The sequence below is a fragment of the Myxine glutinosa genome, chromosome 14 (genome assembly GCF_964187855.1).
Source record: "Myxine glutinosa chromosome 14, kmMyxGlut1.1, whole genome shotgun sequence".
Taxonomy (NCBI): domain Eukaryota; kingdom Metazoa; phylum Chordata; class Myxini; order Myxiniformes; family Myxinidae; genus Myxine; species Myxine glutinosa.
Window position 1 is genome coordinate 15,825,337 of NC_136274.1, and position 15,477 is coordinate 15,840,813.

Genomic DNA, 15,477 nt, shown 5'->3' on the forward strand with positions numbered 1-15,477 from the left:
TAAAGAATAATTGAGATATCACCTGGACAAACAAAAAAGAAAGAAAGAAAACAAATGGAGTGAAAACTGAGTACTTAATAAATTGATAATATTTAAGTAATTAATCAATTAATTGATTAACAAAAATATATATAAAAAATACAGGTTTTGCCAAAGCACTTGTTTACTCTTTTGCCCAAATTTCAGCTCCCCAGCTTAAATAATAACTGAGATATCAACTGGATGAACAAGAAAGAAAGAAAGAAAACAAACAGACTGAAAACTGAGTACTTAATAAAGTGATAATAATTAAGTATTGTTACAGACGCGGTTTTGGATGTTAGTTTACCGAGCGGTTTGGTATGACCGCGTCTGCACAGTTTACCCGATTCCACTCGAACGTTGGCCAAATCGCGCTATGCTAAATCTATTAAGGAAAGGACACAACGGCTGGGTTAAATGACACGACACCAGGGGTACAGTTCTCAAGACCTCCGGAGGAGGTTATAATATTTGTATGCAGAACGTTTAGATTACACTGACAAGAGGTACGGCATAGGAAGGTGGGCACTTAATCACGGTCTTATAGTAGCCCCGACAGACCACAGATAAACAGGACAAGACTGGCTCACACAGGGATTGATGGCAAGGAGGGGCAGGTAGTCGATGGATAGCACAAGGTGCACCTTGGCTCAGGGACAGGATAAAGCGCGGTCCAAAAGATGCAGGGAGGTCTCTCAGCGCTCGGAGGTGGCGACTTCTCTCTCCAAGCTGGGGGCGCATCTGACGTCACCTCCGGTAAGTGGCTGCGTATATCCAGCGGGGAGTGACATGCCCTCGGCTCGTTAGCTCCGCCCCAGATGGAATCGGCCCGCCGCTTCTTATTGGGTGCGGGGGGGTTACCGGGCTCCGCCCTTGACGAGGAGCTGACAGTCAGCCCCTTCGTGGTAATCCCGTCGGAGCACATGGGCAATGGCGGCTAACCAAGCCGGAGTGAGGACGCACACTCCCCGCGCGCTGTTGTTGTAGTTGTTGTTGTTGTTGTAGTTTCATGAGGAAGATGGGAGGAGGTATGGGGAGGTCCTAAACTCACTACTGGTGCCATACAATCACATTCTGGTGCAACGAAGAGTCAGAATTAATGGAAACGAGTCCTTAACTGACATAGACTAAGAATAACTAGCAAGATGTCCTATAGTTGTCTACGTGAGATGCGGTGAACCTGGGCACGACATTTAATGGGGGAAAAAGGGGAAGGTCGGGGCTACAGAGTGTTGTTTACAGACAATGGGACTAGGGAATGGGGGATTGGGGATAGTTGGGGAGTATTGGGGAAATAGGGGAATATTTACAAGCGGATATGGATGGAGGCCAAATCCCATATCCGCAACATTGCACCCTTCTCTACCTCGGGGCGTCCCGACCCGATAAATCTTTACCTACGTTAGTGTGGCACTCAGATGTAGTTCCCTCTACTATTAACTCTACCCTGAGTGTGACAGTTTTACAGATGTTCACAATTGAGTAAATATGTCCCCCTGCGACGTTGCACCCTTCTCCTAACAGAAACACACCCACAGGATAACCGAATCGCGGAAAGAATTCTCAAACTAAACATACAGCCGGTAGGGAGCATTATTTACACAAGACTATGCTGATATTTACACTACGATCCAGGACCTGTTTTTGGAGGAACACATGCAGATGTTATGCATAGAGAGAGCACGCATGCCAGCATCGATACACCAACCCACGAGTGCTCTGTGGCCTTACGGCCTTTAATAATATGCAGAGCACGCCATCCAAGCACCAAAAGCACCACCCCATCATGTACAGTCAGCACCATCCGGTGCACCAATAAAGCGTTCATAAATCACCGGTGGTGTCGCAGCCGGCCGATGTTCTGCCGCTGGTCTTGCCTTCATGTGGTGCACTTGGCCTTCTTGCTTCTTTCAAAAATAAAGAAAGGCGCCAACCGCGTCCATTTCTGTATTGTGGCCGTCAGGGGGCCAACTAAAAGTGGTTCACCTGTATGGCATAGGTGCCACGTTGACCCATAGGTCCATCAACGGGTGGTGCTTGCCCGCAAAAGACTGCGGTCCATGGTGGGCGGCCACAAAAATTGCGGTCCATATGGTGTATCGATCCCGGCAGCAAGCAGCGAAAGTGCAGGCCCACAACTGCGGAGCCAGCACCTCTCTCAACTCTCTCTGCCCCAAAGCCAGATCCTCGGAGGTGGGAGACAAAAGAAGAAGACAAGTGAGTAAGGTGGTAAGGGCGCAAAAGTGCACGCAATACAAGGTGATGCACACTGGGGGCACATGGGAACCAGGTGAGACAGGTACGTTCCTACCGTACGCCCCCCCCCCCCCCACCAGGTAACCTACATTGCCCCTCCCTTACCCCTTACTGTATCCACAAAACACAACACTACCCATAAACATCTACTTTACAAATCAACAAATGTCCCTACTGTCTTCCCCGTTCCTCCCATAAACCAAATTCGTCTTCTCTCCCTCCTAACCAATCAAATTTGCCATTTTCAACTCTCATCAAAATTTGCCATCTCCAACTCAACATCATAATTTGCCATCACCAATTCATCATCAGTCCCTCCTAAGGAGGGAGAGATGGAATCACCCCAATGTCTCATCCACGTCGTGATGCGTCTCACAAATCCAACAGCAATTCTCCTTTCCTGCACACAGAACAAAGAAAACACAGGTGTGGAGTCATCATCATCACCTCAGGTAAGTGGCTGCGTATGGTGCGACAGGTTCATCAATCCTAACTATTTCCTAAATGACTTTAACAACTTTACATTACCCGGGGTCTTTCCCTGCCAAACCATTGGCCCTCTTACACTATGGGTTCTAAAAACCAATTCCCATTGCCCAAACTGTGGTGCTTTTCAATTTGGGGCCTCACTCCCCCGATTCATCTCTCGGTGCCCTCGTACAATTTCTGGGCTGCGACGTGTAGCTCTCCCAGCGGGTCTACCCACCTGCACACCTCCACCACTGCAGTTGCCTCCGAGCTTACCTGCTCCTTATCCTAACCTAACTACCTGGGGAAGGCCCTCTGGCGCTCTCCCCACTCGGTGCCCTCTCTGGCACTGGGCTACCCGGGTCCGTCCTCCGGATCCTCGGGCCCCATCCACAACTACCGGCTCCCAGAGCCCACCTGCGGCCTCACCTGGCCGACATCCTCACAGTGGTGGAGTGCCCAACCAACTACACACACTAACAGGCTACACGCCCAGCCATTTCCACAACACTAATGCACCCATCCACAATACCATTCTGCAACCGCACCACAAATGCCAATATCCAACCACAATTTACCTATACCCTCTACCTAACACTTACACTACCCGCCCCGGGTATCCGTGATGGGGGTCCACTCTTCCCCCATTCACACCTTCGCACCATGCACACCACTCCGTACCACTTACTCCATGTATTCCACACACCTGCACTTGCACACCTGTGCTCTCACACCTGGTGCTACCTGCACCCTTCTCTCCCCAAAGCGCATTCGCGCTGATCCACAACACTCACTACTCATACACTGCTCCACACACCTGTTCAGTTGCACACCTGTGCAATCACACCTGTTCAATTCTCACACAGCATCATCTCATCTAACTACTCCCCTCTGAAACTTGCGCTTCCCAGTCGTCCCTTTAAACTATTGCGCTCCCTCGTCATTATCATCCACACTAATCTACCTGCGTCCCCACTACAGGTATCAGTCACTAACTAACCTTAACGTCACCTAATGTCATCTTCTAGGGCCCTATCAATATCCTAACCCACCCGGGCTAGTTTTCACTGCCATACACCCCATAATCTATAGCTCCTTTGCCCCACATTGTGAGGGATGACAGAGTTGCCATCCCACCACATCGGGCATCTCCCACTACCAATTTTGCACATCAAATTTCAACAAATCAAAAATTTGCCAATCACTACCCATCATCTGCCAATCATTACTGCCAATCCTTTTGCCAATCATCAAATTTTGTTTTTTTCGAATTTTGGGTCCAAAACACTAACCTCATCACACAGTCTACTCACTAATGCCTCTCGGTGCGCCAATTCCTGTCCAAAGCCCGGCTTCGTACAGCCAAGCCATGAATGCGGGTTGTTTGGTGCCAGCGGCTGGATGCGTCCCGCATTCGGGGCAGGGGCGGGGGCTTACCCGGGCCGAGATCCCACGCACCATCTCGGCACGGAGCCATCCCATGGCCCGATCTCGACCTGCCGGAATGCCTCAACAAAAAGTGGTCGCCATGACGACCCTTCCTATCCAGCCGCCCGCTCCGCCGAGTGGAGCACGGACGCGGCCGTTCAAAGCGAGGCCCAGCACGCACCGAGGGCCCGATTCGGCTAAAAGTCGCTCCAACCGCTAACCAGTTTAACGTCGATGCTTCACCTGCATGCTTACACCCCGCAGCCCGTTCCTTGCTCACACATCCAGCCGTTCCCATGCTCCTCGTACCTTTCCTTACACACCCAGGTACACTCATTCCACTCACAGCCTTGGTCACACACCTGACCACCGAACACTTTGGCACACATTCGTTGGTCGCACACCTCACCAACACACCTCTTCGCGCCCCCTCCTCTGTCACCTCCTCTGTGACAATCACAGGTGTGCTCTCACTCGCACACCCAACCACGTGCCTCACTACCAATTCCAGCGTGCATTCCCACTCACGCTCTACCATTCCAGGTGTGCATCCTTCCATTCCAGGTGTACATCCTCGCTCACCTGTCACAACCAACTCACGCTCCTTGTCACTCTCACTACTCTCACCTCCATTCTTGACAACGCACTCACCCTTACTCCCGACAGCGCACTCTTTCCTCATGCACCTGTCCGTTACACACCTTCCTCGCACACACTCTTGCGCACACTCTCCCGTCACACCCTCTGTAACACTCACCACAGGCGTGCATTCTTCCTTGCCTTTGACAGCGCACTCTTTCCCCATGCACCTGTCCGTCACACACCTTTCTCGCGCACACTCTTGCGCACACTCTCCCGTCACACCCTCTGTAACACTTACCACACCGCGCTTCCACGTGCTCCCTCGCACACGCGCTACGACCGACTCACTCTCGCCAGCACACTCACTCCTTGGCACGCACTTTTTCCTCACACACCCCAGAGTCGGACTTTCTCGCACACCTCCTCTTTCGCACACCAGACCTGTCGCACACTTCACCAACGGCCTCTCACGAACACCCGGGTCCATCTCGACCCCCAAGCTTCTTAAATCACCTGGCGCATCATACGCACGACCATATTGGTCACCACTTACACCGGGTCCTCTTCCTCTTCGCTTGTCCTCCATCACCTGCGAATCCCTCATCCGGTTAATGAGCACATCATCACGATCCAAACACAGACTTTGGACCAATTCTTTTATCTCCTCTTTTATCTCTTTCTTATCCCCTCTCCGTCGCTTCTTAATTTCGCTCACCCCTTCTTCCACTTCTTCTAATTTCTGCTTCACCTCTTTTATTCCCCGGTACGTCTCCTCAAGCTCGTCCTCTAAGGCTACCTTGACCGTTTCCATGTGCGTCCTCACCTGCCGGTCCTTCGTCTCCATTACCTCTATCACCTCGTCCAACCTCGTTGTCAGTCCCTCACGTACCATCTGACATTCCCTCTTCGTCGCTATCAAGTCGTCTTTTAGTTCTTTCTGTGTCGCTTTTAACCCTCCTAGTACCGCAGTGTTCCTTTGTACCTGCTCCACTAACTCCGTCTGTCCCACCGTCAGCTGTTCCACCTCCTGCGTCAGGTCCTCTATGCCACCTTGCAATTTTACAGTCCCCTTTCTCACCTCCTTCTCCATGTGCTCCTTACAGTGCCTCACCTCCTCGCGCACTCCTCCGACCTCCTCACTCACACCTCTTCTGATCTCTTCTCCCATCACTTGCATCTCCTGCCCAGATGCCACCCTCATCTGCTCCATTTCCTCCCTGTGAGCATCCAGTTTGGTTTCTACCCCCATTCTGACCCCCTCTATCTGCTGCCCCATTTGTTTAACTTCCCTTTCCGCTTGGTCCCTCATGTCCCTCAATTTGCCTTCCATCCTGTTTTCTAACCCTCTAACCCCTTTTGCATCCCTTCCATTTGATTCTCTTGAGCGGCCATTCTGTTTTCTACCCCCATTAACCCCTCCTGTATTTCCCCTAATCTATTGTCTAATCCCTCTATTCTACTCCCTAACCCTCCGATCTGGGCCCCCATTTGGCCCTCCAATCGCTCACCCAATCGCTCACTATCAGCCCTCATTTGCTCACTATTAGCCCTCATATCGTCCTTCTGCAGGTTGAGGGACGCCTGCATTTGCGCCATAAATTGCTCCATGAGGGCCTGCATTTGGGCCATCCCTCCCACTTGTGCAGCGGGTGCGGCCGCCGTAGCTATGTGCGAGGCACCATTTTGCGCGCCCGCAACCTCGTGCGCGACGACGCTATTTTGCGAATCTGCTACCCTCACTGCTTCGCTCTCCTTATGTCCCTCATTTTGGTCCTGGATCGACCCTGCCTCACTCTCTTCTACCGGAACCCAGCCGTCTTGGTCTGCCATAGCGCGACTTTCAAAATTCGGGTTTTTTTTTTTTTTTTTTGTAAAACACAATCAAATTTCGCCGTTATAATTTCGAGCGCGTGAAACGCGCTCCGGATCGAATCCCACTTCCCGACACCAAATGTTACTCTAGTAGTACAATTGGTGTTCCAAAATTTGGGCCTAACAAATTTAGACCCAGGTCCGAATCCAACTCCTCGACACCAAATGTTACAGACGCGGTTTTGGATGTTAGTTTACCGAGCGGTTTGGTATGACCGCGTCTGCACAGTTTACCCAATTCCACTCGAACGTTGGCCAAATCGCGCTATGCTAAATCTATTAAGGAAAGGACACAACGGCTGGGTTAAATGACACGACACCAGGGGTACAGTTCTCAAGACCTCCGGAGGAGGTTATAATATTTGTATGCAGAACGTTTAGATTACACTGACAAGAGGTACGGCATAGGAAGTGGGCACTTAATCACGGTCTTATAGTAGCCCTGACAGACCACAGATAAACAGGACAAGACTGACTCACACAGGGATTGATGGCAAGGAAGGGCAGGTAGTCGATGGATAGCACAAGGTGCACCTTGGCTCAGGGACAGGATAAAGCGCGGTCCAAAAGATGCAGGGAGGTCTCTCAGCGCTCGGAGGTGGCGACTTCTCTCTCCAAGCTGGGGGCGCATCTGACGTCACCTCCGGTAAGTGGCTGCGTATATCCAGCGGGGAGTGACACGCCCTCGGCTCGTTAGCTCCGCCCCAGATGGAATCGGCCCGCCGCTTCTTATTGGGTGCGGGGGGGTTACCGGGCTCCGCCCTTGACGAGGAGCTGACAGTCAGCCCCTTCGTGGTAACCCCGTCGGAGCACATGGGCAATGGCGGATAACCAAGCCGGAGTGAGGACGCACACTCCCTGCGTGCTGTTGTTGTAGTTGTTGTTGTTGTTGTAGTTTCATGAGGAAGATGGGAGGAGGTATGGGGAGGTCCTAAACTCACTACTGGTGCCATACAATCACATTCTGGTGCAACGAAGAGTCAGAATTAATGGAAACGAGTCCTTAACTGACATAGACTAAGAATAACTAGCAAGATGTCCTATAGTTGTCTACGTGAGATGCGGTGAACCTGGGCACGACATTTAATGGGGGAAAAAGGGGAAGGTCGGGGCTACAGAGTGTTGTTTACAGACAATGGGACTAGGGAATGGGGGATTGGGGATAGTTGGGGAGTATTGGGGAAATAGGGGAATATTTACAAGCGGATATGGATGGAGGCCAAATCCCATATCCGCAACAGTATATTAGGTATACTCTGGTGTTGGGCTAGCGGCTAGGGTGCCGGCTTAGGATATAAACCAAGGATCCTGGGTTCGTAATCCCGGTCGATTGCTGAATTAACGCCAGGGGGGTTGACTCAGCCTGTCATCCTTCCGAGGTCGGCTAATTGAGTACCAGTTCACTGGTATATTCCCTGTTTGTCGTTAAAGGCGGCAAAAAGGGTTGGCGTCAGGAAGGGCATCTGGCTGTAAAACATTGCTTCAAAAAGGGGACCGAAAAACAACAACAACCACGGTTCCCGAAAAAGGCCAACCCCCGCTTTGTGGGGAAAAATGGCCTCTAAAGGTGGTTATTTTTTTAAATTTATAATTAAGTAATTAATTAATTATTTGATTAACCAAAAAATATATTTTAAAAACACAGGTTTTGCCAAAGCACTTGTTTATGCTTTTGCCCAAATTTCAGCTTCCTAGCTTAAATAATTATAACTGAGATATCAACTGTACAAACAAGAAAGAAAGAAAGAAAACAAACAGAGTGAAAACTGAGTTTCAATCCTTGAGTTGACCGAGTCAGAAAACCGAGTGAGAATGTTTTTGTATTTTTGGTAAAACTGAGTATTTCCTTTCGGCATGCAAAATTTGCCGGGCCCCCTTCGGCGCCCGACCAATACGTCAAGCGGCACCTGGAGATGGAATAGGAAAGGAGCGGTGTACAATAAACTGAGTGAAAAGAGGCGAGAAAAATGTAAGAAAGAAAAATCTGAGAAAGTGCATTTGCCCACTTCGCTGATGACACACGAGATGAGTCATTGCGCTGATATTTGTGACATGGACGTCGATCTGCTTGGAAAACAAGGCACAGAATTGCACTTATGGAATATCAACAAAATCAATCAATCCACTTCGAAGCTAAAGTGAAGCCATACGTCTTTGCAAATCACATCAGTGTTACTATTCGTATTACACTGTTCATTTAGAAGAAAAATGTCAAAACGCTTCACAAAGAAGGAAAGGTAAGAAAAGTTAAACACTATCAAGAACATCAAGAGATGATATTGAGATTTTTAAACGGAATGAGATTGTGTAAAAAAAAAAAAAAATCACAGCTCAGAATTCCGCATTTGATGATGAAATCTGAAGAATCCGCCAACCACAAAAGTCTTCTGCATCCTCGTGCTCGGAAATACCAGAATATTTCTGCTGTTTGAGCAGAGGTCGAGCGGGGTGTTTAAGGTGCAAGTGGGTTAATTAAGAAAGGTAGGCAGGAACCAAAAAATTTTTGGCTTTATTAAAGGTTATCAGGTTATCAGCCTGGTGTTGGCTTAGCGGTTAGGGTGCCAGCTTAGCGGTTAGGGTGCCGGCTTGGCGGTTAGGGTGCCGGCTTGGCGGTTAGGGTGCCGGCTTGGCGGTTAGGGTGCCGGCTTGGCGGTTAGGGTGCCGGCTTGGCGGTTAGGGTGCCGGCTTGGCGGTTAGGGTGCCGGCTTGGCGGTTAGGGTGCCGGCTTGGCGGTTAGGGTGCCGGCTTGGCGGTTAGGGTGCCGGCTTGGCGGTTAGGGTGCCGGCTTGGCGGTTAGGGTGCCGGCTTGGCGGTTCGGGTGCCGGCTTGGCGGTTCGGGTGCCGGCTTGGCGGTTCGGGTGCCGGCTTGGCGGTTCGGGTGCCGGCTTGGCGGTTAGGGTGCCGGCTTGGCGGTTAGGGTGCCGGCTTGGCGGTTAGGGTGCCGGCTTGGCGGTTAGGGTGCCGGCTTGGCGGTTAGGGTGCCGGCTTGGCGGTTAGGGTGCCGGCTTGGCGGTTAGGGTGCCGGCTTGGCGGTTAGGGTGCCGGCCTGGCGGTTAGGGTTCCGGCCTGGCGGTTAGGGTGCCGGCTTGGCGGTTAGGGTGCCGGCTTGGCGGTTAGGGTGCCGGCTTGGCGGTTAGGGTGCCGGCTTGGCGGTTAGGGTGCCGGCTTGGCGGTTAGGGTGCCGGCTTGGCGGTTAGGGTGCCGGCTTGGCGGTTAGGGTGCCGGCTTGGGATCCTAGGATCCTGGGTTTGAATCCCGGTCGATCGCTGAATTAACACCAGGGGGGTTGACTCAGCCTGTCATCCTTCCGAGGTCGGCAAATTGAGTACCAGTTCACTGGTGCAAATTGAGTACCAGTTCACTGGTGCAAATTGAGTACCAGTTCACTGGTGCAAATTGAGTACCAGTTCACTGGTGCAAATTGAGTACTAGTTCACTGGTGCAAATTGATTAGCAGTTCACTGGTGCAAATTGATTACCAGTTCACTGGTGCAAATTGAGTACCAGTTCACTGGTGCAAATTGATTACCAGTTCATTGGTGCAAATTGATTACCAGTTCACTGGTGCAAATTGAGTACGAGTTCACTGGTGCAAATTGAGTACCAGTTCACTGGTGCAAATTGAGTACCAGTTCACTGGTGCAAATTGAGTACCAGTTCACTGGTGCAAATTGAGTACAAGTTCACTGGTGCAAATTGAGTACCAGTTCACTGGTGCAAATTGAGTACCAGTTCACTGGTGCAAATTGAGTACCAGTTCACTGGTGCAAATTGAGTACCAGTTCACTGGTGCAAATTGATTACCAGTTCACTGGTGCAAATTGATTACCAGTTCACTGGTGCAAATTGAGTACCAGTTCACTGGTACAAATTGATTACCAGTTCACTGGTGCAAATTGAGTACCAGTTCACTGGTGCAAATTGAGTACCAGTTCACTGGTGCAAATTGAGTACAAGTTCACTGGTGCAAATTGAGTACCAGTTCACTGGTGCAAATTGAGTACCAGTTCACTGGTGCAAATTGATTACCAGTTCACTGGTGCAAATTGATTACCAGTTCACTGGTGCAAATTGAGTACCAGTTCACTAGTGCAAATCGAGTACCAGTTCACTGGTGCAAATTGAGTACCAGTTCACTGGTGCAAATTGAGTACCAGTTCACTGGTGCAAATTGAGTACCAGTTCACTGGTGCAAATTGAGTACCAGCTCACTGGTGCAAATTGATTACCAGTTCACTGGTGCAAATTGATTACCAGTTCACTGGTGCAAATTGATTACCAGTTCACTGGTGCAAATTGAGTACCAGTTCACTGGTGCAAATTGATTACCAGTTCACTGGTGCAAATTGAGTACGAGTTCACTGGTGCAAATTTATTACCAGTTCACTGGTGCAAATTGAGTACGAGTTCACTGGTGCAAATTGATTACCAGTTCACTGGTGCAAATTGAGTACGAGTTCACTGGTGCAAATTGAGTACCAGTTCACTGGTGCAAATTGAGTACGAGTTCACTGGTGCAAATTGAGTACCAGTTCACTGGTGCAAATTGAGTACCAGTTCACTGGTGCAAATTGAGTACCAGTTCACTGGTGCAAATTGAGTACCAGTTCACTGGTGCAAATTGAGTACCAGTTCACTGGTGCAAATTGAGTACCAGTTCACTGGTGCAAATTGAGTACCAGTTCACTGGTGCAAATTGATTACCAGTTCACTGGTGCAAATTGATTACCAGTTCACTGATGCAAATTGATTACCAGTTCACTGGTGCAAATTGATTACCAGTTCACTGGTGCAAATTGAGTACCAGTTCACTGGTGCAAATTGAGTACCAGTTCACTGGTGCAAATTGAGTACCAGTTCACTGGTGCAAATTGAGTACCAGTTCACTGGTGCAAATTGAGTACCAGTTCACTGGTGCAAATTGAGTACCAGCTCACTGGTAATTCCCTGTGTGTCGCAAGAGGCGACTTACACGGTTGGCGGCAGGAAGGGCATCCGGCCATAAAACATTGTTTCAAAAAGGGGACCACTGTGCGCGAAAAAGGCCAACCCCTGCTCTGTAGTGAAAAATGGCCGCCAAAGGTGGTTCATTGTTGGTTATCAGAACAAGGCACATACCTCTCTTATAGAGTAAGGCTGGAGAGATAGTTCTTCATTTGAAAGAAGCACAAGGCTGCGGAGTGGCATCATCGGCTGAGGGCGCAGATGTGCCGCTGATGAAATGCCCTCTGCAGGTTATGGTATGAATTTGAAATTTGTTCAGGGTGCCGGTGATAGCTCACGTACTCTTCATGAAGGATATTGTGGGACCTTTAACAAAAACATTTTAGCTCTTATATGAGCCTCGATCAAGTATCCAAAAAAATCAACAACAAAAAAACTAATGCCGGCATTTCCAAGGTTGTTGTGATTCCCCCACCCCTCTTTTCGATTGTTCGTTGTCGACTGCTAATTGTTCCTTTTACGTTTCATCCACACTCTCCCCTTCCTCTTCTTGCTGTGTTTCATTCATCTTGTGTGCACCTTATTCACCCCCACGTGTCCTTCTCCCACTCCCCCTTGATCTCACTCTCACTTCTACTCTGTAGGTGTTTACCCCTTTCCATTTTGCTGTTCTATCTCTACCACGAGCCTCAATCATGTACAAAAAAAGGACAGTAGGTGCATATTTGATGCCTCCTCTGCACGCTAATCATAAGATGTGACTGCAATTAGGAAGTCTGGTGCAGCGTCTGCATCATGGCGATACGAGTCGGTGTCAGCCGGCGTTAAAACACCTTCAATTATGTGGTTACCTAACTTAATAAATTATGCCAAACTTACCCTTTCCGAACTGTTGATCATCAATGCCACAATTTGCAACGTTGCACAGTCACCGTCATTCGTCAATATAGGTGCACACATGATCTCCTACTTTAACGGTTGCAATTGTTCTCGGTTTCTTGTGGGCGTGATGGGATCGTTTTTGGCTCAAGTCTTTCACGAACCGGATGACCAGGCGTGACGTTCAACTGGAAACAATTTGCCCAGGAATTGGGAATTTGTTGAAACTGCCGGCGATAACTCGCCAACTCTTCACGAAAGACATCGAGGTATTTAATGATGCCAGACGGGTCAACAGACCTGATTTCCTTCTAAAGAAAGGCTCACACATTGTAGCGTCGCTCTGCAAGTGAAACATCAGGGAGCTGGGTCGAGATTTGAACCCAGGCCAAATAGCTCAGAGACGATTGCACACACCTCGAAGCTATCCTGCCAGTCACAGGCGTATAGATATAAAATATAGAGAAATATACTTCACTCACATCAACATCCTGTCCCGAGAGATGGAGTGAAAGTATGGAAGTTGTGGAAAACCGTATAATCGAAGATCACTTAAAGACCCTGGAACATAAGAAACAAGAAAGAGCAATCGGAGATTGCAAACCCTCGCCAGGATGTATTTTCAGTGGTTTTTAAGGCTTTTGTGTTAAAAAAAATATGGCGGCCGAACCACGTGACCTATGACGTCATCATCATTTTTTTTTCTAAAATAATTTATTCCTTGAGTATGCTCAATAAATTTCATCTTAACCGGATGAAGTTTTGTACTTGTCGAATTATGACGTCATAATGGAGGCACGCATGACATCATTATTGACATTTTATTCCCCATGGAGAGATCTTTACAATAAGCCATGTCCGAACCACGTGAACCACGCGATGGTGGCCGAACCACGCGAACCACGTGACCTATGACGTCAGAATTCGTTATTTATTTTCTCCACCGATGTATGCCTACCAGTTCACTGATCAGCTCAAGAAATTTCAACTTGATAGGATGAAGTTTTGTACTTGTCGAATTATGACGTCATAATGGAGGCACCTATGACATCATTAACATATTTTATACCCCATGGAGAGTTCTTTACAATGAGCCATGTCAATTTTTTCTATTCAGCGCTTTCGGAGATATAGAGGCGCAATTTTTTTTCCAAGATGGCGGCAGAACCACGTGACCTATGACGTCATAATTATCATTAAATAATTACACAGGTGGAGTTGCACCTTTGGTGAAAATTTCCTGTCAATCGGACCAACGGTTGCAGAGAAAATCAAATTTATTCTGTGCGGACAAACAAACAAACAAACAAGACAAACAGACAAACAAACAAAGACAGACAAACAAACAAACAAGCGGACTCAAATGCAATACCCTCTCCTCTGGCGAGAGTAACCAGAGTTCATGGCGTACATGAGTTGAGAAAAAAAAACAATAGGGCATGGGCGGGGTCTGCGAGAAGCAAATTTCATTGGTCGATGACGTAAAATGCCACGGACACGTTGTTCATGTGCAGTACTGCTAAAAAAAAAGTTTTTGAAATTGCCAAAAGGCCATTTGTGATCTACAGTTCAAGTGCTGTACATAATTATATTGAAATAAAATAAAGACAAAGGTTGCAGAAAAAATATATATTCGGAGGTTTACCACCGTTGATGCAGCGTCTTTTGCACCACCTTATTTGACGTTACATTAGTTTGTTGCGCTTGTTGTTTGTGTCCTTCATAACGTCCTTAAGTTTACCGTTTGGAATGATTTTCAATATCTTGCTCCATATGCACGATCGGGACAAATTCAGAGCCAAAGTACTGCGAAACTGCAGGTTCATATTCCGATTCATGCTCAAAATACGTATCGGCTGACAGGATGGCCGAGAGGTACGCACACTCACCTTAAGCTGTCTAGCCTGGGTTTGAATCCCGACCCAGCTATAAACTGTCAGTTCGGTGTTTCACAGGCAGGAGGATTCATCAATGTGTGTACCGTCCCTCGGATGGACGTTAAACCCTCCCATCTACTTTCTCAACAATCCTCTCCAAGAAGTTCTGTCACTCAAGCTTTTGGGTCTCACTATCTGCCATGATATTTCCTGGGAAAACCACATTTCCAAGCTAGCCTCCAAAGCCAGTCGCCGACTGGGCATCCTCCGTCGTGCGAAGTCCTTCCTTGGCACACCTGAGCTCCTCACCACATACAAGGCTTTCATCCGCAGCTCAATGGAATACTGCTCTCCCCTCTGGGCCGGTGCTCCTGCCTCACACCTAGCTCGTCTTCACGCTGTTGAAACCAAAGCTTTCAGAATCATTGGAATCTCCTGCGATGAAGTTAACTCCGAGGGCCTTTCACTTACTCACCGCAGGCAGGTTGGTGGTCTTTCTGTCTTCTACCGACTCCTCTCCGGCCTTGCCCCCCCCAGCTCTCTCTGTGCTCTGTGCCCCAAATATTCCTACAGGTCACACAAGATCTGCCTGCAACCCTCTTATGGTCAAACTGCCAAAATCAAGACTCTCTGCTCACCTTCACTCCTTCATTCCTCTTTTCTCCCGCCTCTGGAACAAACTCCCTCACTCTCTTCAATCCCACTCCTCCCTCCAGGTCTTCAAAACAGCTGTTCACCACCATCTCTTATCTTCCCCCATCCAAAACCTTGATCTTTTCTACCCCCACTAATTCACCCCAGATCCACTTTTCTGAACTTCCGACTTCTTTCTTGGAAGTCCTCGCAGTGTCCATGTTTTTTTTTTTTACCTCTCCCACAACCCCATCCCTCTTCCCACCAAACCCTCTCACTCCCACAGATCTTGTGATGTCCCTGCTCTCACATGTTGTACTTGTGGGCTTCACCCTCTCCCCATCTTGTCTCCTGCTCCCTTTATTTTATCTTATGTGTCCGGTTTTTTTTGTGATCAATGTTAGCTCTCACACGAGCCTCGATCTTGTATACAAAAAAATAAATAAAAATAAGTGGGAGCCCCGACTGCCAGCATGGGTTGGTGGACGTCAGAGATCCCATGGTGTCCTTCGCAAAG